This window comes from Moschus berezovskii, chromosome 11, assembly GCF_049115385.1.
Source record: "Moschus berezovskii isolate FMDL1 chromosome 11, NW_MosBer_1.0, whole genome shotgun sequence".
NCBI lineage: Eukaryota > Metazoa > Chordata > Mammalia > Artiodactyla > Moschidae > Moschus > Moschus berezovskii.
In genome coordinates this window covers 47,727,655-47,751,693 of record NC_142470.1, presented here as the reverse complement: position 1 = coordinate 47,751,693, position 24,039 = coordinate 47,727,655, and the positions used below count along the sequence as shown (strand labels likewise).

Below are 24,039 nucleotides of genomic sequence, written 5' to 3'. Positions count from 1 at the left end.
TGTTTTAGGAAAAAAACAATGATGTATCACTCCCACTTAAGGATATATTGCTACTTCTTGTCATATATCTTGAACTCTAATCACTCCTCAAAGGCCAGGGCTTCTTTCCCTCAGATATTTGCGGTCAGTTAAACTGCTAAGTTAGCCAATGATCAAAATAAAAAGATGAAAAAATTAAATTGCAGTTTGAACTTTGGATATCATTGTTTATTCCATTCTTATTGTTAACATGAGCATTAGTTCTTTTACAATTTAAAATGAAAGTTTGAAATAACTGTAATTCATCATATTAGATGAACAATTGAGAGGTGCTGGAAAATGCTCATATAAGCCAATTTACAAAACACATACTGACTGTAATATATTTTCACTTAGAAATCATTCCCTTTACATTCAGTATACATGGAAACACTTAAGAGTATGCAAAGTGTGAATATGAAGGTTATTAAAAGATCAGCTCAATATGTTATTGCTGAAAACCCACTGCAGTGTTGGCCTTGACATGACCTATAGAATTTTATGTTGGCAGGAAACCAGCTTTGAAATTTGTTCTGCAGCAAATCATTGTGGCAATATAATTCCAGGAATTAAATCCTTTACATTGTATGGCAGTGTTGCCAGAGAGAAAATAAGGGTCTCTTCTGATAGCAACCATGAAGCAGGCTTTGGCCAGAAATTCAAAGCCATATGTTAGCCTTGTCAAAATTGATATGAATCTGCTTACAAAAACCTTGCTCAGTGGCTTTGCCAGGAACCCTGTGTCTGTGTCCTGCCGGAAAGCCATTGCATGCGTTATCACTGCCAGAAATTGATGCTGCCCTGGGATAATCTAACAGCACTAAAAACTCAACCTCTGGATTTCTACTGCCAGACTTTTAACTATTAACAGAGCCTATGAGTGTATTACAGGGAAATAAGGCCTATTTGCCCTCTCTAGGGTGAAGGTGGGCAATCCTGTTGGCTTCAAATACTTAGAGTTAATTAGTGCTTTGGAAAGGATTCCTGGCTAGGATTATAGTGGTTATTTGTTTCCTGCTGCACATGAACTCTAGCTAACATTTTCCCAAGAATAGACTTGAATTATAGTTTTATTTATAGAGGGAAAATGGACAAATACACAGTAAAGTCAAGACATTTTTCTGCAAAAGAATAGTTATATATATCACAAAGTGTACTAAATATCAATTTTTGGTTGCCATACAAAACTTAGGGTGCAAATCTAGCATCCAAATCTCATGGACGGGGAACCTGGTAGGCTATAGTCCATGGGGTTGCAAAGAGTCGGACATGACTGAGCAACTTCACTTCTTATAGCAGAAGTGAAGTCACTCAGTATATATATCACAAAGTGTACTAAATATCAAATTTTGGTTGCTGTACAAAACCTAGGGTAACAAAGTTCCCAGTTTTGATTTTTGTGTCACAGAACAGGTTGATGACAAATTACTCCCATATTCTCCAGTATTGTCAGTGTGAGATATACCATAATGGAAAATACTCCAAAAATTCCATGTATATATTTGGAATATATGAGATTGAATATTTTTAAAAGAAATTTTTGTTTTGAAATCAAAGACCATGTTTCCCAAGTTGCATAAAACTATCCTTGACCAATGACAATTTCTGTTTAGTACACAAATAAGTACAGAATAACAGGGGAAGTGCTTCAAAAATTTACAACAATTTGATATTACTGAAAATTTTTCATTGTATTTCACGAAATATAAGTCTTAAATAAATTAGAATTATTTTTAAAAATCTCTACACCACAGATAGTTTGAAGAGTACTGGTTCTAAAGATGGCACCATTTCTTTATTTTATGATTAGACATTGCTAATCACAGACTTGATTAAACCATTCCTTTATCATTGCTTATGTTGACTTTGTCCATAATTTTCCTATTATTAGTAACTCTGAGTTACAAGCTTTTTACATTAATATTGAATGTCTTGAAATTTCTGTAAGGAAATGATGATAGGTCAGCCAATGACTCCAATGTGAGCTTCTTCTCCTTACCCAGTTCCATTGTGAGGAACACAAACAAGATTATTTTCCCAAATATGTGCATTTCTTGCATGTTAATTCTCTTACCCACATGGTTGACAGCAGCTGAAAAAACAATAGGTTATTTCTCTTATTAGTGACAGGTATAAACTAATTAACGACACTGATTTTGGCCATTAGTTTCATCAAAGGTGTGATGAAGTCAGATCCATGGTCACACGATTTGATGAGAACAAATTCCCATAATTTTTCTATCACCTATAATCTTTATCACTCAGTTTTAAAAAATCTGGGATTTAAATCCTGTTACTGGTCCCCACAGTCTATACGCAATCTTCATTTTGTTTTCGAAATTAAGTAGCCTTACATATCTGATATACCTCTAACTTTTAACCCAATAACTACTTTTAGAGAACTCAGCATTATCTGGGTCTCAAACTGGGCACTGGGATTACAATAGGAAAAACTAGCAAAGTCCATCTCTGTTGTCAGGACACTCAATATGTAGCAAGAGGTAAAAATGTTAACAGGTAATTACAAATGGTAATAGACTAAATTGTGTTTGCTCAGTCACATCTGACACTTTGCCAACCCATGAACTGTAGCCCACCAGGTTCCTTGATCCATGGGATTGTCCAGGCAAGAATACTGAAGGTTGCATTTCCTCATCCAGGTGATCTTTCAAACCCGGGATCAAACCTGCGTGTCCAGTGTCTCTGGCATTGGCAGGTGGATACTTTACCACTGAGCCACCTGGGAAGACCATAGAGGAAAAGGGAATGGTTAATTGAATTCTGATACAGTCACCCCTTGTTATCTGTGAGGGATTGGTTCCAGGACTCTCCACAGATATGAAAATGCAGGAATCCTCAAGTTCTATATACGAAGGGTAAAATGATATAGTATCTGCATATAATCTACACACATCCTCCTGAACACTTTAAATCATCTCGTTGTTGTTTGTTGTTCAGTTGCTAAGTCATGTCTCACTCTTCATGACACCATGGACTGCAGCATGTCAGGCACCCTGTTCTTCACTATCTCCCAGAGTTTGCTCAGATGCATGTTCTTTGAGCCAGTGAATGACTATCTAACCATCTCATCCTCTGCTGCCCCTTTCTCCTTTTGCCTTCAAACTTTCCCAGTATCAGGGTCTTTTCCAGTGAGTCAGCCCTTTGCATCAAGTGGCCAAAGTACTGGAGCTTCAGCTTCAACATCAGTCCTTCCAACAAATATTCAAGGTCAATTTCCTTTAGGATTGAATGGTTTGATCTCCTTGCTGTCCAAGGGACTCTCAAGAGTCTGCTCCAGCAATACAATGTGAAAGAATCACTTCTACAGCACTCAGCCTTCCTTATGGTCCATCTCTCGCATCCATCAGTTCAGTTCAGTCGCTCAGTCATGTCCGACTCTTTGCGACCCCATTAATCACAGCACGCCAGGCCTCCCTGTCCATCACCAATTCCCGGAGTTCACTCAAACTCATATCCATTGAGTCGGTGATGCCATCCAGCCATCTCATTCTCTGTTGTCCCCTTCTCCTCCTGCCCCCAATCCCTCCCAGCATCAGACTCTTTTCCAGTGAGTCAGCTCTTCGAATGAAGTGGCCAAAGGATTGGAGTTTCAGCTTTAGCATCAGTCCTTCCAATGAACACCCAGGATTGATCTCCTTTAGAATGGACTTGTTGGATCTCCTTGCAGTCCAAGGGACTCTCAAGAGTCTTCTCCAGGACCACAGTTCAAAAGCATCAATTCTTCAGCGATCAGTTTTCTTCACAGTCCAACTCTCACATCCACTGGAAAAACCATAGCCTTGACTAGACGGACCTTTGTTGGCAAAGTAATGTCTCTGCTTTTTAATATGCTATCTAGGTTGGTCATAACTTTCCTTCCAAGGAGTAAGCGTCTTTTAATTTCATGGCTGCAATCAGCATCTGCAGTGACTGTTTCCACTGTTCCTCCATCTATTTGCCATGAAGTGATGGGACCAGATGCCATGATCTTAGTTTTCTGAATGAGATGAGAATACCAGACCACCTGACCTGCCTCTTGAGAAACCTGTATGCTGGTCAGGAAGCAACAGTTAGAACTGGACATGGAACAACAGACTGGTTCCAAATAGGAAAAGGAGTACATCAAGGTTGTATATTGTCACCCTGCTTATTTAACTTCTATGCAGGGTACATCATGAGGAACACTGGGCTGGAAGAAGCACAAGCTGGAATCAAGATTGCTGGGAGAAATATCAATAACCTCAGATATGCAGATGACACCACCCTTATGGCAGAAAGTGAAGAGGAACTAAAAAGCCTCTTGATGAAAGTGAAAGAGGAGAGTGAAAAAGTTGACTTGAATCTCAACATTCAGAAAACTCAGATCATGGCATCTGGTCCCATCACTTCATGGGAAACAGATGGGGAAAAAATTTTTTTTTTTACCAAATAAGACGGTAGGTATTGTGAGAGGGCATCAGAAGGCAGACACACTGAAATCATATTCACTCACATCCATACATGACTGGAAAAAACATAGCTTTGACTATAAGGACCTTTGTTGGCAAAGTGACCTAGGTTTGTCATAGTTTTTCTTCCAAGGGGCAAATGTCCTTCAATTTCATGACTGCAGTCATCATCTGCAGTGATTTTGAAGTCCAATAAAATAAAATCTGCCATGCTTCTACTTTTCCCTTCTATTTGCCATGAAGTGATAGTACTGAAAGCCTTGATCTTTGTTTTTTGAATGTTGAGCTTCAATCCAGTTTTTCACTCTCCTCTTTCTCCCTCATCAAGAGGCTCTTTAATCCTCTTCATTTTCTGCCATTCAGTTCAGTTCAGTTCAGTTCAGTAGCTCAGTCGTGTCCGACTCTCCGTGACCCCATGAATCACAGCACGCCAGGCCTCCCTGTCCATCACCAACTCCCGGAGTACACTCAAACTCATGTCCACAGAGTCGGTGATGCCATCCAACCATCTCATTCTCCGTCGTCCCCTTCTCCTCCCGCCCCCAACCTTTCCCAGCATCAGAGTCTTTTCCAGTGAGTCAACTCGTCGCATGAGGTGGCCAAAGTATTGCAGTTTCAGCTTTAGCATCAGTCCCTCCAATGAACATCCAGGATTGATCTCCTTTAGAATGGACTGGTTGGATCTCCTTGCAGTATAAGGGACTCTCAAGAGTCTTCTCCAACACCACAGTTCAAAAGCATCGATTCTTCGGCGATCAGCCTTCTTCACAGTCCAACTCTCACAACCATACATGACCACGGGAAAAACCATTGCCTTGACTAGACGGACCTTGGTTGGCAAAGTAATGTCTCTGCTTTTTAATATACTATCAAGGTTGGTCATAACTTTCCTTCCAAGGAGCAAGCGTCTGCCATTAGAGTGGTATAAAATCCCCTGGAAAAGGGAATGGTTACCCACTCCAATTTTCTTGCCTTGAGAATCCTATGGACACAGGAGACTGCCTGCCTACAGTCCATGGGATTGCATAGAGTTGGACATAACTGAGCGACTAACCTTTTCACACTTTCATCTGCATATGGGAGATTGTTGCTATTTCTTCTGGCAATCTTGATTTCAGCTTGTGATTCATCCAATTCAGCATTTCAAAAGACTCTGTATAGAAGTTAAATAAGCAGGGGGACAATATACAGCCTTTTCATATTCCTTTCCCAATTTTGAACCAGTCAGTTGTTCTATGTCTGGTTCTATCTTGCTTTTTTACCTGATTACAGTTTTCTCAGGAGACAGGTAAGGTGATCTGGTATTCCCATCTCTTTAAGAATTTTCTGGTTTGTTGTGATTCACACAGTCAAAGGCTTTAGCATAGTCAACAAAGCAGATGTTTTTCTGGAATTCCCTTGCTTTCTCTATGATCCAACAAATGTTGGCAATTTGATCTCAAGTTCCTCTGCCTTTTCTAATCCCTGCTTGTACATCTGGAACTTCTAGATTGCATATAATACTTAATATAATGCAAATGCTGTGTAACTAATTGTTCCAAAACATATTTTTTTGAGAAAAGTAGGTTATCAGAACAATATATCTAAAAAAGTTATATTCTTGTATTTAATGTGTTTCAATGCATAGAAATTTAGCAAAATACTAACTATAAAATAATCTCTGTGGGAGAACTTGAAAGTAATTTTTCTTTAATTCTTTATACTTTTAGAAATTACTTTAATATTTGACAGTAACATTTATGAATTCTGCAAGAGAATAAAGGTTAGTTTTGAATGCATTTTTTTCTAACTTTTTGTTCTTTGTCTTTTAGTTGTATGTTTTTGATGAAGAGGAGTTTAGCTTAATACTTTTCTTTAAAATTTTTACTTTTGATGTCATGTATAAAAAGAGCTTCTCCAAGTTTAATGTTACATTAATATTTATATTCTAATTGTATTTTTGGTTTCATGTTTCAGTATTAATTCTTTAATCATTTTGAAATTATGTTGATACAGATACATAAAGTAATGTAAACATCTTTCCCGTCCCCAAAGAATTGGTCAATTGGTCTGACACCATTTATAGAGTAAATTGGGTATTAATGCTAACTTGATTTTTTTTTTTTTTTTTTTTTTTTGCTGGTTTGAAAGATTATGTTAAAATGAACTACACATGAGGCTTCTATACCTGACTACAACAGCAAAGGCAGGAAAGGTGCCTGGGAAGTAAGACCTCTTTTTCTCTACATTTTCAAGAAGCAATCAATTCAATGATAAAAAAAATGTTTGTAAGAGACTGGGTCTTTTGCAAAGAATAAAGCACTTTTTGTTAAATACATGAAGGCTACTTGGCTGAACAGATATACTTTTTTTTTTTTTTTTTTGGAACCATGTATAATGTCATCAAGTTGAAGCTTTGCAATGACTGACTCCTCCTGTGCTTCCTGGGAGCACCGGGCGTGAGCAGCCAGAGACCCGCACACGCCCCCTACCCCGCCTGCTGGGCCTTACACCCTCTTCATTCCTTTCCCCATTAGGCAAGCGAACATGGTCATGACCATCTTGGGGTTCACTTCCACCAAGTCTTCTGGGAAGCACATACACTCTCGCTCCAATATTTCAGGCCATAGAGACGGCATACTTTGTGTTGTTGAGTTTCTCTTCATCATTCAGGTTCTCCGTCTTCAGAACGTCATAGTTAATGGAACCTGGCTGAATGGCATCGATGAGATCAAGGACCGGCAGACTTGTGTTGATCTTTGGGTCCTTGAAACTAGAGATGGATGAATTCTTCTCTGCTTCCTTCAATGTTTCATTCACCCAGTTGACAATAGTGTCATCACTGACCTTCTGCCCACCTCCAATTTCTTCAAGAATATTCAATGTGTACCTTCTCATTAACTGCCAGACCAAGGCCAGCATTAGGGTACAGTTTCCTTCATTGAGATCTTGTCCACCAATGCCAACCAGGGAGAATTTCGCTTGATTCTTCCCCAGTTCCACTGCATAGTTACAATTCTCAAGCTTCTTCGTGTTACCCCCAAGTCTGGGGTATGGTAGTTTGTTTACTCTGTTCCAATCAACAGGGACTTTAATCTTTTCGTAGAGCTGGAAGATGACCAGGGCATCTGATAAGTCACTGTACAAATGATTCACTCGCGGGTTTACACCCAGGGAGTTCATCCAGTTCCTAAACGTCCGCTCTTCTCTCATCTCACCTTCAAGAGCCCCCCAGTCGATGTCCTGGTTCTCAGGCTTATGCAGGGCAGGGTATTTGTTAAAGAGGTTGGCAATAAAAGCCAAGTTCAGCTTGGGGTTCCCTTGGACAACATCTGTGGCCGTGACAAACTGGCGGCAGCCCAGCCTCTCCGCCTGCTGCCCTCTGGATGTCGTCCTTCTCCCTCAGTCCTGATATGTCAATAACAACAGCAGGAATACCTTCTTCATCTCCTTTTGGAGCCACCTGTTCAAGCAGATGGTAATAAGCTTTCGAGTCCTTGATGTCACTGCTGAAGTTGTTGATTTTGTTGCAGCCTGCATTTTCCAGGTGGTAGTTAGCCCATCTCAGCAGGAGTTCCTCAGGAGAGAGTTTCATCAGGTCTTCCAGGCTCTCCCCTTCTCTCAGAAGAGCAGCCAGAGCTTCGTTTCTGCTGAGCTCGATGTCAGCAAATAACCCAATCTTGATGACCTGCCACAAGATTCCCAGGACCAGGTAAGGCTTCCCCTCCTTTAAGTCCTCAGCGCCGATATTAACCACGTGGCACCCAATGGCTGAGGCAGAGTTCAGAGCCAGGTTCAAATTTTCCTGAATGGTGAAAGGGGTGAGTTTCTTTTTGTTGATTGTCCTCTCATCAATGGTGTCTGGCACTGGCAGACTGATCATTTTGCAAAGCACGATGCCATCTCCAACAGTATTGAAGAGATCATTGGTGTTAGGATCCATTGGGATGATGTGCCGACAATTGGGGTCATTTTCCAGGGCTTTGTTTATACAGTTGACAAAGGCATACTTCTCTTCCTCTGAGTACGAGTGTTGAGTGCCAACACTAGACTGCTCGGAAGTGCCCCCGATCGCACAAATCCCTTCCTTCTTATTGATAGCTTTTCTAAAGTTCTTGGCAACCTCTGTGCTTTTCAGGCCGTGAAAAACCTTGATAAACTCATCAAAGCTGATCTTCCCATCCTGGTCCAGGTCACCTGTGGCCATCAGGTTTGCTGTAATTTCTCTCACTCTGTAGCCAGGCAGAGGCAAGCAGGCAGCCTTGAACAAGTCATTCAGTTCATTGCAGCTGATGTACCCATTGCCATCGGTATCCACTTGGGCAAAAGCTTCTCTGAGCTCCATCATTTCTTCATCGGATACTGATCCTCTGGCCATTTTTTACTGCTTTAGGCAACAGTTCTGAACGACATGGGTCAAGGCACACCACTGCACTAGGACATTGTCAGGCACGAGCTGTCCCATGGTTGCTGCACAGCCCAGAGTGGTATACAGACCAATGACAGAACAGAGGGCCCTGCCTGGAGCTTTTAACAATCTGAGAACTGCATACCTCTTTCACCAACACATCAGAGATGTTAGCACACCCAGCGTGATACTTTATGGATAAATGCCCCTAACTTGGTATATTTAATACTATCTCCTTCATATACTAAATATTTACATACTCTGGTTTATTTATTTGCTTTCTCTTCAATTTCCTTATTTATTTTTCAATGGCCAGTATCATATTATTTACTTTACCTTAATTGCATAGATAATTTTTATATTATTTGGCTAACCTCCATGAATCCCTATATTTTTCTTCCAATTTTAAATTTTCAGTCATTTTTTTCCAACTCAACCATGAACATTTTACCCTGGAATAAATTACATAGAAATTATTTCAGAGAGAATTACCATCCATTTTAATATTGAATGTGGAGGAATTATAGAAAATTTTGTTAAACTACCAAAGCACATAATTAGGATTTTAACTTGAATTAAACTTAACTAATATTTATGTATTTCACTTCTTATACTATTCAATAGTAATGTCAAACAAATCCTTCTAGTTTTTAGCAACAATTGAATATTGTTATTCTCTTTATGTTTCTCACTTATTATTATTATATTTTTATGCATTTTGCATTTCTTGTTGTTGCATCATTGTTGTTGTTTAGTTGCTAAGTCCTGTTTGACTCTTTTGAAACCCCATGGACAGTAGTCCACCAGGCTCCTCTGTCCATGGGATTTACCAGTCAAGAATACTGGAGTGGGTTGCCATTTCTTTATCGAGGGGATCTTTCCAATCCCATGATCAAACCCATGTCTCCTGTACTGCAGGCAGATTTCTTATTACTGAGCCACCCCTTGAGATATTTATCATATCAGTTATCTATTATTTAAATACTATTATGTGCAGGATCTTTTAAAATTATGTCAGAGATTAAATAGCAATAATTTGCTAGTTAAATATTAAAATGAGTAATATTTTTGTATTTTTAATGGCAACCCACTCCAGTACTCTTGCCTGGAAAATTCCGTGGGCTACAATCCACAGGGTTGCCAAGAGTCGGACATGATTGACTGAGCGACTTCACTTTCACTTTCAAGCTCTGAAAAAGCTTATGTAACAGAACCCTTTCTCCTCCTTTTATTTTATCTTTATTCAATATAAACATCTCTTTTCTTAAAATTTGTTATCTGGCTGTCTCCTTTTCTGACTTTCCTCCAGTTTTAGATACATGGTTTCACATTTGATCTATTGTTCTTTCATCCCTTGAGTCATTTTATCTCCCTATGAGGAGTCAAAGGAAAAAAATGCTTGTTTCCCTTTGAACACGTGGTTTAAGAATTAGATAAACCATTATTAGCACAACCTAACAACACAGGATTGGTTATAGTGGCACTATATTTAACAGATGAATTTAAATTAGTTCAAGGTCTCAGGAACAGGTCTCCAAAATATTGAAAATTTTAAGAAACATAATTGAAACTTAAATTTGTTTTAATACAAGCCCAACGGCACCCCACTCCAGTACTCTTGCCTGGAAAATCCCATGGACGGAGGAGCCTGGTGGGCTTCAGTCCATGGGGTCGCTAAGAGTCGGACACGACTGGGCGACTTCACTTTCACTTTTCACTTTCATGCATTGGAGAAGGAAATGGCAACCCACTTCAGTGTTCTTGCCTGGAGAATCCCAGGGATGGGGAGGCCTGGTGGGCTGCCGTCTATGGGGTCGCACAGAGTCGGACATGACTGAAGCGACTTAGCAGCAGCAGCATCTACTACTAAGATGTAGTAGTATAGTCAGAGAACACATGGAATAGTTTTGCATACTATTCCCAAGGATAGATTCTTTTTGTTTATTTCGTCAAGTACCTGATGCATATGATGGCAGTTAACCTTTTTTTAATGTGGTACAAAATTCAAACAGTCTCAAAAACTATATAGCTGGAACTCAAATGATTTAGTTTTGCTTCATTTCACTACTTTTATTAAATAATTATGAATTATTAATCCTTTTTTGTGCCAAGAACTGTTCATATTGCTAAGGATATCACAACGAAATCTTTGCCTACTGTAGTATTTTTGTTTGTTTGTTTCCCCAAGGGTAAATCATAAATATATAAATATTTCAGATCACAGTAAGTATATCTGAAAAGTACCTTCAAATCAAAGAAATGACTTAGAGTGTGACAAGTGGGGTATTATTGCTACTTTAGCAAAAATTGTCATGTAAGTCTTCTTTGAGAAGGTGGCCTTTTAAGGTAAATGTTGAAAAGAAGACAGTAGTAACAAGAGTATTCTAGAAGTAGGATACAGTAAATGCAAAGAACAGCTCAAGTTTAACATCCTCCAGGGACTGGAAAACTATCTTTCTGTGGTTGTTCTAGTTCAGTCAGTAATTCATGTCCAACTCTTTGCAACCCCATGGACTGCAGCAGACCAGGCTTTTCTGTCCTTTCCTATCTCCCAGAGTTTGCTCAAATTCATGTCCACTGAGTCAGTGATACCATTCAAACATCTCCTCCTTTGTTGCTCCTTTCTCCTCCTGCCTTCAATCTTTCGCAGCATCAGGGTCTTTTCCAGAGTCAGCTCTTCACATCAGGTGACCAAAGTATTGGAGCTTCAGCGTCAGCATAAATCCTTCCAGTGAATATTCAGGGTTGATCTCCTTTAGGATTGACTGTTTTTATTTCTTTGCTGTCCAAGGGATTCTCAAGAATCTTCTGCAGCAAAACAATTCAAAAGCATCAGTTCTTTGGTGTTCAGCCTTCTTTAGGCTTCCCAAGTGGCGCTTCTGGTAAAGAACCTTCCTGCCAATACAAGAGATGTAAGAAATATATAAGAATTGCAGTTTCAGTCCCCAGGTTGTGAAGAGCCCCTTCACGAGGGTATGGCAACCCACTCTAGAATTCTTGCGTGGAGAAACCCCTTGACAGAGGAGCCTGATGGGCTACAGTTCATAAGAGTCGCAAAGAGCTGAACACGACTAAAGCAAATTAGCATGCATATAGCCTTCTTTATGGTCCAACTCTCACATCCATACATGATTACTGGAAAAACTATAGCTTTGATTATACAGACCTTTGCTGGCAAAATGACGTCTCTGCATTTTAATATGCTGTCTAGGTTTGCCATACTTTTCTTCCAAGGAGCAAGTGTCTCTTAATTTCATGGTTGCAGTCACCATCTGCAGTGACTTTGGAGCCCAATAAAATCTGCCACTCTTTCCACTTTTCTCCCATCTAGTAACCATGAAGTGAAGGGGCTTGATGCCATAATCTTAGTTTTTTTAATGTTGAGTTTTAAGCCAGCTTTTCAGTCTCATTTTTTACTTTCATGAAGATGCTCTTTAGTTCCGCTTTGATTTCTGCCATTAGAATGGTATCATCTGCTTATCTGAGGCTGTTGATGTTTCTCCCAGTAATCTTGATTCCAGGTTGTGAGTCATCCAACCCAGCATTGCACATAATATAGTCTGCATATAAGTTAAATAAGCAGGATAACATTATACAGCCTTGATGTACTCCTTTCCCAATTTGGAACTAGTTTGCTGTTCCATGTCCTCTTCTAACTATTGCTTCTTGACCAGCAAACAGGTTTCTCAGGAGATAGGTAAAGTGATCTGCTATTCCCAACTCTTTAAAAATTTCCCACAGATTGTTATGATCCACATAGTCAAAGGCTTCAGCCTAGTCACTGAAACAGAAGTAGATAGTTATTTTTGGAATTCCCTTGCTCTTTCTATGATCCAACAGATGTTAACAATTTGATATCTCGTTCCTCTGCCTTTGCTAAATCCAGCTTATACTTCTGGAAGTTCTTGGTTCACATACATCCTAGCATGAAGGATTTTCAGCATTACCTTGCTAGCATGTGAAATGAGCACAACTGTACATTAGTTTGAACATTCTTTGACATTACCTTCTTTAGGATTGGAATGAAAACTGAACATAGTAATTACGGAGAAATTGACAGGAGTTCAGAGACATAGATAGGAGTCTCGTTTATCATGTAGGATAGCACTGGGCCAAAACGGCGGTTTCCCTCACAAATATCATGAAATATCAATTACAGTATCCTGTTGTTTAACTAATAGATAGTTCAGTTCAGTTCAGTTCAGTCGCTCAGTCGTGTCCGACTCTCCGCGACCCCATGAATCACAGCACACCAGGCCTCCCTGTCCATCACCAACTCCCGGAGTTCACTCACACTCATGTCCATCGAGCCGGTGATGCCATCCAGCCATCTCATTCTCTGTCATCCCCATCTCCTCCCACCCCCAATCCCTCCCAGCATCAGAGTCTTTTCCAGTGAGTCAACTCGTCACACGAGGTGGCCAAAGTATTGCAGTTTCAGCTTTAGCATCAGTCCTTCCAATGAACACCCAGGATCAATCTCCCTTAGAATGGACTGGTTGGATCTTCTTGCGGTACAAGGAATAGGTAGTAGATGCTCAATAAATATGACTTGAAATATAGCTGCTGAAGAGAATACATCTTTCATTACAGCTACTGTTTTAAAATATACAAAACTACAATTGAAATTTTATTATTATTTTATTCTGTGCAGCAAAACACACAGCTTAGAAGCTGACTTTTTTCCTATTTCTCACAAATTTTAGAAAATGAAACATAATTAATTCTTGCTAAGAGTTTTCTATTTGGCCAGATGAAGACTGGCAAACAAAATTGAATATCCCTTAAAAAAGATAATTGTTTCATAAAGGAAAACCCAAACAGTATGCACTGTTCCTATTTCCAAGAATAATGAGTCATAATTTTATTCAGTTAAAAACTATTGAACAACTGTAGTGCTTTGAAATTTCAAGAATATCATTTGCATTCAATTTATGACTGTCCTCTTTTTTTATCCTATACCCATTATGCTTTTTCATAACTTTTCACATGTTAGATGATTTATCTCTTTCATTTATTTGTACAAAGAGAATATTTTATCACAGCTCTCATTACCACCTTCACCATGCCCATTACTACTACTTGTCTTTAATGACAGGCTGGTAATCAATTATTATACCCTAGCTGCTCTCTATGTGTGCTGAAGACTCCAGCTGCCCTGGAACTTCCCACATATCTCCTGATTCCCTAGCCCCTCCCCCATAACTCCCCAATATCCACTTTCAAAGGGTCAATGTCAGGCCCCCAAGGTCTTCTTCTAGCATCAAAACCTGAATCTGCTTTGGTTGATTATTGACTACGATATGGTGATTGCAAAGTATTTTAAACATTACCTCTGTTTCTATGAACCAAGCACTCACATGGTAGGCAATGTGCTAAGAAATTTACCTATGTAATATTATTATAAGAAAAAAAAGTCAACATTCATGTGTAATTGTTGTTATCTCCATTTTACAAATGAGAAAACTAAAGCTCAAAGGGTATTGTGACTTGCCCAAGATAACATTGCCAGCAGTTGGCTTGTCTAAAATTAACCCAGGGCTATCTGATTCTAACACTTGCATTGTCAATTATGGCTGTGCATTTTTGGTAGTAGAAGGTATGTGGTATTTTGGTATTTCTATATGTATTCTTTACCTGAGACAAAATGAAAAGCAAGGTATTTTTATCAGTTTAAAGTCTACTGTATTCAGAAGGAACTTTTCTGGAGAAAGTTGATATCTACAGAGTAGAACATTTCATAATTAGCCCTCAAAGTTTATTGGTAAAATTTTTGCTTGTTCTGAAATCTGTTTAAAAAGTTTAATGTTTACTAGAGAAATATTTCCATGAAATACATAAAACTGTTTCCCCTGAAGTGGAAGCTAAGTCTGTTTGTTCTTCTGATGTCAGTTTATAGATAAGCCCCGCTAAAGACCGAACTGAACTGAACCGAACTGAAAGGTGTTACTATGTTGTTCAGGTGATATATTTTAAAAGAGCAGTTGTGTTGTTTGTGTGCTGTGGAGTCAAGAAGGAGCACAGATGTCACCCATGAAATTCTCTAGGACACATCTTTTTACTACTAGTTTCCAGAGTAACAGTAATATAAAACCATTGCAACCCTACACAGGTGAAACCACTAAGGGTTCAGATCTTTTAGCACTGAAGGTTTGGGCTAATCCACTCTGAATAGATCTCTGAGAAGTTGAGATCCTAGGTGAAAACAGAAGTAAGTAATCTTTAGCTGTTATTAGATAAGGGAAATAATAAATCCTCTCTTGTGAGTAGTCTCACAATTAAGGAATATATATATATATGGTTTCTTCCCTCCCATGTATGTGTGTACATGTGTTGGAAACAGAATATTTCCTTTTATTTTCTCTCATTTTACCCATTGTTAAATAATAGGTTTGGCTACCTTTATGACTTAGTAGTTTGCCTATATACAGATGGTGTTCAGACAGAAGAAAGGAAATACAAATCCTCACAGGTCATCGTGACACAAAACATAACATGATTTGGATGTTTCCTTGTGATGATGAGATGAGACATTTTGCTTGCAGTATGAGACAGTTGAAATATGGTAAGCAAAAACATTGTTTTGAAGAGTGAGAAATATACATTAGTGTTGAACAACCAAAGTTTTAGATTGTAGGTAACAGTCATTTTTACCAGTTCACCATTGGAATATCCTTTTATGTTTGGCAATTGTGTTTAAGTCTTCATGGGAACCAAAGTCAACTGCCCCCTATAGAAACTGAGAAAGCAGCCTTTCTTGCAGAAAAAGGGCAAGCGAAGGATTTAACCCTTAACATTTAGAGATACATTCTGATCCTGAAATGGGACCTAGTGATATTTTAGTGATGGCAGTAGCGACAGCAGTATCAATTTTCTGGATGCAATAGCGTGTAAGGAGACATCCTGCATCCTGCACGTTAGCATCAGTGGAGCAAGCTAGAATATCCAGGATTCAATAAGAGTGGCAGTGGATAGATTTCATAGTGTGTGAAAGTACGTGAAAGTACATGAAGTCGTTCAGTCATGTCCGACTCTTTGCAACCCCATGGACAGTAGCCTGCCTGGTTCCTCTGTCCATGGGAGTCTCAGGAAAGAATACTACAGTGGGTTGCCATTTCCTTCTCCAGGGGATCTTCCCGACCCAGAGATCAAACCCGGGTCTCCAGCACTGCAGACAGACTCTTTTATCGTCTGAACCACCAGGGAAGTCACAGTATATGTTCCGTTCCGTTCCATTCCGTTGCTCAGTCGTGTCCGACTCTATGCGACCCGGTGGACTGTAGCCTACCAGGCTTCTCCGTCCATGGGATTCTCCAGGCAAGAATACTGGAGTGGGTTAATAGTTGCTCTTAATTCCAACTGTTTCCCAAGTATGACCTTAAGGACACCTAGTGATTTGTGTGTGACTTAATATGCTTCCATTAAATTTCAGGTTTTCTATTGCTTTCAATAAAAACTTTAGATGATATGTTGGATATATTATATTTAACCATTCAGTACAGATGTGGAAAGATGATGTCGTTTTTAAACACACTGACATGAATTGTCATCATGGACAGGGATCTCCTGTTATTTTACAATTTGAATTATTATCAGAACTTCAAATACATCATTAATGAATTCTCTAGGGAAATATGACAGTCTCCAACTAAAGTGGAAAAGTGAATTCTTATAAGATAAAATCAATCCAGAATGTTGCTTTATTCTATTTTTTCCTAGTGAAAGACCATAAATGTTTGAGGCTCTTTCCTCCTTAATTTAAAATGCTGAGTTTAGTTTCAAATAATATCCTGGTGAAAACAGTTTTTATTCCTATATAGTTGAGGCCTCCGGTTATAATGAACCTGATTGTTAGTGTGTGCAGTGGAATTTCCAATTAATGAGATTAGAGAATCTGAGTTTCCACCTCTTTCTCTTAACTAGATCTCACAAATGTTTTTTAAAGGTTAACTCATCCCTGCTTCAGGGATCCATGTTTCAGGTCTATTGTCATCTCATTACTGAAGTAGATTTCATTATATCCAGACTCATTATGAGTTCCAAACTACTATGCTATCTTCAATTCTTTCTCTAATATCTGGAGTATTATAATTGTCCATTTAACAGCCACCTGTGACAGACTTATACTTTATTAAGTAGCCCATTAATCTGCCAGCTTGGGGCTCTGAATAACTGTATATTAATTTCTGTTGACCTTGCTTTTCCCATTTTATATTTTCAGCAGTTTATATGAACAATGATGACATGATAATCAAATTCTGTTACTGTTTTCATATCAGAGATCCCTTTACTAGAAAATGTTTGCTATTCATCAGTAGATTGTTTTTCTTCTCAAAAGAAATTAACTGCTCCATATTTGGAACACTAAGATATTATTAATAGTATCCTAAGAAAATTGTTTTCACTGTATTTCATGAAGGATTTATTGGCTCTTTTGTATCATGCACTGATAAAATATATACCTGGAAACTGCCTGTTTTTTTTTTTTTAAACTGGAAAAGGAAGAGGCCGAATTCTGTGAATTCTTAATTTTAAAACCTGAATTCCTTTTAGAAGACTTTTGTTATTAATTAGTTTTCACTACAAAAGTATGCAAGAAATGAAAATGAAAGTGTTAGCTGCTCAGTCATGTCTGACTTTTTGCAATTCCATGGACTGTAGCCCATGAGGCTCCTCTGTCCATGGGATTTCCCAGGCAAGAATACTGGATTGGGTTGCCTATACCCTTCTCCAGGATATCTTCCCAATCCAGGGATCAAACTCAGATCTGCTGCATCGCAGGTGGATTCTTTACAGTCTGAGTCACCAGGAAATGTAAAAGAAACTAAAGCTTTAAAAAGTACAAAAAAGCAAGTAGAAAAAAATAAAAATCATCCACATCTCCCTGAGAAATAGCAACAGGTATCGTTTTGGTCTTTGCATATACAATCTCTATATATATATTCCATCTATTTGTAGATTTATTCATTCATTCAGCAAATGTTTTTCAGTGCATACTAATATCAGGTTTAATTCTTGGCAATACAGTAGTAAATGAAATGGAATTTTTTAAAAAACTGTCCTATATGGTGAATAACCTAAATGAGAAACAGATACACAAATACAAACATACACATACGTATATAACATCCTAATCCATATTTTGTTAAAGACATGCCTAGTTAGAATTTTTGAGTCATAAAATATTTATTTTTTTTATTGGAGGCTAATTATTTTACAATATTATATTGGTTGGTTTTGCCATACATTGACATGAATCTGCCCCGGGTACATGAGTTCCCCCTCCCGAACCCCCATCCCACCTCCTTCCTCCCCTTATCCTCCCTCTGGGTCATCCCTGCATACCAGCCCGAGCATCCTGTAACATGCATCGACCCTGAACTGGCGATTCATTTCACATATGATAACATACATGTTTCAATGCCATTCTCCCAAACCATCCCACCCTCACCCTCTCCCACAAGTCCCAAAGACTGTTTTATACATCTGTGTCTCTTTTGCTGTCTCGTATACACGGTTATCATTTGCATCTTTCTAAATTCCATATATATGCGTTAGTATATTCTATTGGTGTTTTTCTTTCTGGCTTACATCACTCTGTATAATAGGCTCTAGTTTCATCCACCTCATTAGAACTGATTCAAATGCATTCTTTTTAATGGCTGAGTAATACTCCATTGTGTATATGTACCAAAGCTTTCTTATCCATTCATCTGCTGATGGACATCTAGGTTGCTTCCATGTCCTGGCTATTATAAACAGTGCTGCAATGAACATTGGAGTACATGTGTCTCTTTCAATTCTGGTTTCCTCGGTGTGTATGCCCAGGAGTACGATTGCTGGATCATATGGCAGTTCTAGTTCCAGTTTTTTGAGGAATCTCCACACTGTTCTCCATAGTGGCTGTACTAGTTTGCATTCCCACCAACAGTGTGAGAGGGTTCCCTTCTCTCCACACCCTCTCCAGCATTTATTGCATGTAGACTTTTGGATAGCAGCCATTCTGACTGGTGTGATATGGTATCTCATTGTGGTTTTGATTTGCATTTCTCTGATTATGAGGGATGTTGAGCACTTTTTTATGTGTTTGTTAGCCATCTGTATGTCTTCTTTGGAGAAATGTCTGTTTAGTTCTTTGGCCCATTTTTTGGTTGGGTCATTTATTTTTCTGGAATTGAGCTGCAGGAGCTGCTTGTATATTTTGGAGATTAATCCTTTATCAGTTGCTTCATTTGCTATTATTTTCTCCCATTCTGAAGGCTGTCTTTTCACCTTGCTTATAGTTTCCTTTGCTGTGCAGAAGCTTTTGATTTTAACTAGGTCCCATTTGTTTATTTTTGCTTTTATTTCCAATATTCTGGGAGGTGGATCTTGGAGGATCCTGCTATGATTTATGTCGGAGAGTGTTTTGCCTACGTTCTCCTCTAGGAGTTTTATAGTTTCTGGTCTTACATTTAGTTCTCTAATCCATTTTGAGTTTATTTTGGTGTATGGTGTTAGGGAGTGTTCTAATTTCATTCTTTTACAAGTGGCTGACCAGTTTTCCCAGCACCACTTGTTAAAGAGATTGTCTTCTCTCCATTTTATGTTCTTGCCTCCTTTGTCGAAGATAAGGTGTCCATAGGTGTGTGGGTTTATCTCTGGGCTTTCTATTTTGTTCCATTGATCTATATTTTTGTCTTTATGCCAGTACCATACTGTCTTGATGACTGTGGCTTTGTAGTAAAGCCTGAAGTCCAGCAGTTTAATTCCCCCAGTTCCATTCTTCTTCCTCAAGATTGCTTTGGCTATTCGAGGTTTTTTGTATTTCCATACAAATTGTGAGATTATTTGTTCTAGTTCTGTGAAAAATATCGTTGGTAGCTTGATAGGGATTGCATTGAATGTATAAATTACTTTGGGTAGTATACTCATTTTCACAATATTTACTCTTCCAATCCATGAACACGGTATATTTCTCCATATATTTCTCGATCTGCTAGTGTCCTCTTTGATTACTTTCACTAGTGTTTTATAGTTTTCTATGTACAAGTCTTTTGTTTCCTTAGGTAGATATATTCCTAAGTATTTAATTCTTTTCGTTGCAACAGTGAATGGAATAGTTTCCTTAATTTCTCTATTTTCTCATTATTAGTGTATAGGAATGCAAGGGATTTCTGTGTGTTGATTTTATATCCTGCAACTTTACTGTATTCATTGATTAGCTCTAGTAGTTTTCTGGTAGAGTCTTTAGGGTTTTCTGTGTAGACGATCATGTCATCAGCAAACAGTGAGAGTTTTACTTCTTCTTTTCCAATTTGTATTCTTTTATGTCTTTTTCTGCTCTGATTGCTGTGGCCAAAACTTCCAGAACTATGCTGAATAGTAGTGGTGAGAGTGGGCACCCTTGTCTTGTTCCTGACTTTAGGGGAAATGCTTTCAGTTTTTCACCATTGAGGATAATGTTTGCTGTGGGTTTGTCATATATAGCTTTTATTATGTTGAGATATGTCCCTTCTATTCCCACTTTCTGAAGGGTTTTTGTCATAAATGGATGTTGAATTTTGTCAAAGACTTTCTCTGCATCTATTGAGATAATCATATGATTTTTATTTTTCAGTTTGTTAATGTGGTGTATTATGTTGATTGATTTGCGGATATTGAAGAATCCTTGCATTCCTGGGATAAAACCCACTTGGTCATGATGTATGAACTTCTTAATGTATTGTTGGATTCTGATTGCTAGAATTTTGTTAAGGATTTTTGCATCTATGTTCATCAGTGATATTGGCCTGTAGTTTTCTTTTTTTGTGGGATCTTTACCAGGTTTTGGGATTATTATGACGGTGGCCTCATAGAATGAGTCTGGAAGTTTCCCTTCCTCAGCAATTTTTTGAAAGAGTTTGAGTAGAATAGGTGTTAGCTCTTCTCTAAATTTTTGGTAGAATTCAGCTGTGAAGCCGTCTGGACCTGGGCTTTTGTTTGCTGGGAGATTTTTGATTACAGTTTCAATTTCCGTGCTTGTGATGGGTTTGTTCAGATTTTCTATTTCTTCCTGGTTCAGTTTTGGAAAGTTGTACTTTTCTAGGAATTTGTCCATTTCTTCCAAGTTATTCATTTTATTGCCATATAATTGCTGATAGTATTCTCTAATAATCCTTTGTATTTCTGTGTTGTCAGTTGTGATCTCTCCATTTTCATTTCTAATTTTATTGATTTGGTTCTTCTCCCTTTGTTTCTTGATGAGTCAGGCTAGTGGTTTGTCAATTTTATTTATCTTCTCAAAGAACCAGCTTTTGGCTTTGTTGATTTTTGCTATGGTCTCTTTTGTTTCTTTTGCATTTATCTCTGCCCTGATTTTTACGATTTCTTTCCTTCTACTAACCCTGGGGTTCTTCATTTCTTCCTTTTCTAGTTTCTTTAGATGTAGGGTTAAGTTGTTTAGTTGACTTTTTTCTTGTTTCTTGAGGTGTGCCTGTATTGCTATGAACTTCCCCCTTAGCACTGCTTTTACAGTGTCCCAGAGGTTTTGAGTTGTTGTGTTTTCATTTTCATTCATTTCTATGCATATTTTGATTTCTCTTTTGATTTCTTCTATTATTTGTTTTTTATTTAGCAGCGTGTTATTCAGCCTCCATATGTTGGCATTTTTAATGGTTTTTCTCCCATAATTGAGATCTAATCTTACTGCATTGTGGTCAGAAAAGATGCTTGGAATGATTTCAATTTTTTTGAATTTACCAAGGCTAGATTTATGGCCCAGGATGTGATCTATCCTGGAAAAGGTTCCGTGTGCGCTTGAGAAAAAGGTGAAATTCATTGTTTTGGGGTGAAATGTCCTATAGATATCTGTTAGATCTAACTGGTCTATTGTATCATTTAAAGTTTGTGTTTCCTTGTTAATTTTCTGTTTAGTTGCTCTATCCATAGATGTAAGTGGGGTATTAAAATCTCCCACTATTATTCCATTGTTGTTAATTTCCCCTTTCATAATTGTTAGTAATTTTCTTACATATTGCGGTGCTCCTATGTTGGGTGCATAAATATTTATAATTGTTATATCTTCTTCTTGGATTGATCCTTTGATCATTATGTAGTTTCCTTCTTTGTCCCTTTTCACAGCCTTTGTTCGAAAGTCTATTTTATCTGATATGAGTATTGCTACCCCTGCTTTCTTTTGGTCTCTATTTGCATGGAATATCTTTTTCCAGCCCTTCACTTTCAGTCTGTATGTGTCCCTCATTTTGAGGTGGGTCTCTTGTAGACAACATATATGGAGGTCTTGTTTTTGTATCCATTCAGCCAGCCTTTGTCTTTTGGTTGGGGCATTCAACCCATTTACATTTAAGGTAATTATTGATAAGTATGATCCCGTTGCCATTTTCTTTATTGCTTTGGGTTCGAGTTTATATACCCTTTCTGTGTTTCCTGTCTAGAGAAGATCCTTTAGCATTTGTTGGAGAGCTGACTTGGTGATGCTGAATTCTCTCAGCTTTTGCTTGTCTGTAAAGCTTTTGATTTCTCCTTCATATTTGAATGAGATCCTTGCTGGGTACAGTAATCTGGGCTGTAGGTTATTTTCTTTCATCACTTTAAGTGTGTCTTGCCATTCCCTCCTGGCCTGAAGAGTTTCTGTTGAAAGATCAGCTGTTATCCTTATGGGAATCCCCTTGTGTGTTATTTGCTGTTTTTCCCTTGCTGCTTTTAATATTTGTTCTTTGTGTTTGATCTTTGTTAATTTGATTAATATGTGTCTTGGAGTATTTCGCCTTGGGTTTATCCTGTTGGGGACTCTCTGGGTTTCTTGGACTTGGGTGATTATTTCTTTCCCCATTTTAGGGAAGTTTTCAACTATTACCTCCTCAAGTATTCTCTCATGGTCTTTCTTTTTGTCTTCTTCTTCTGGGACTCCTATGATTCAAATGTTGGAGCGTTTAACATTGTCCCAGAGGTCTCTAATATTGTCCTCACTTATTTTAATTCTTTTTTTCTTTTCCTCTCTGTTTCATTTATTTCTACAATTCTATCTTCTAGCTTGCTTATCCTGCCTTCTGCCTCTGTTATTCTACTGTTTGTTCCCTCCAGAGTGTTTCTGATCTCATCTATTGCATTATTCATTGTATATTGACTCTTTTTTATTTCCTCTAAGTCCTTATTAAACCTTTCTTCCATCTTCTCAATCCTTTTCTCCAGGTTGTTTATCTGTAACTCCATTTTGCTTTCAAGATTTTGAATCATTTTCACCATCAAAATTCGAAATTCTTTATCAAGTAGATTCCCTATATCTTCCTCTTTTGTTTGTGTTGGTGGGCATTTATCTTGTTCCTTTACTTGCTGGGTATTTCTCTGCCTCTTCATCTTGCTTATTTAAAACATGGTGTTTTTAAAACCGAAGTGAAATAAAGGAGTAACACAAAATCAACAATTTAAAAATGAACAATTGAATGGCACTTGATACATTCACAATGCAACCATCACATCTAACCAGTCCTAAAACATTTTCATGACCTCAAAAGACAAATCTCATATCAAGTTAACAATCACTTCCTATCCCCCAACCTCTTTGATTCTGGAAAATAACAATCTAGTTTTTGTCTCTGAATATTCTTAATATTTCATATAAATTGAATTATGCAATGTGTGATGATTTGTGTCTGACTTCTTTTTCTTCTACTTCGCAAAATGCTTTTGAGGTACATCCATGTACTAGCACATATGTTTACTTATTTTTTTTATGGATGAAAATATTCTATTATATTTCATAAATTTGTGTGTGTGTGTTAAGTCACCTCAGTGGTGTCTGACTCTTTGCAACCCTATGGGTTGCAGTCCACCAGGTTCCTCTGTCCATGGGATTCTCCAGGCAAGAATACTGGAGTGGATTGCCATTTCCTTCTGCAGAGGATCTTCCCAATCCAGGGATTGAACCAGTCTCTTATGTTTCCTGCATTGATATAAGTTTATATATATATATATATATATATATATATATATATATATTTGTAAAACTTTGTTCAACAGATGATGGACATTTGGGTTGTTTCCACACCTAAGCTATTGTGAGTTATGCTGATGTGAATATTCATGTGAGTAATGCTGCAATGAACATTTAGTCATTGTTTGAGCTCCTATTTTAAATTATTGAGTGGTTTATGTATAGGAAGAAAATTGCTAGGTCACATAATAATTCTGTACTTAACTTTTTGA

General features: G+C 38.0%; 1 pseudogene; it reads right to left on the bottom strand.

Moving 5' to 3' along the window:
* Positions 1-6,865: 6,865 nt before the first annotated feature.
* Positions 6,866-8,846, bottom strand: LOC129539278 (plastin-2 pseudogene; annotated as a pseudogene).
* Between the last annotated feature and the right edge of the window lie 15,193 nt (positions 8,847-24,039).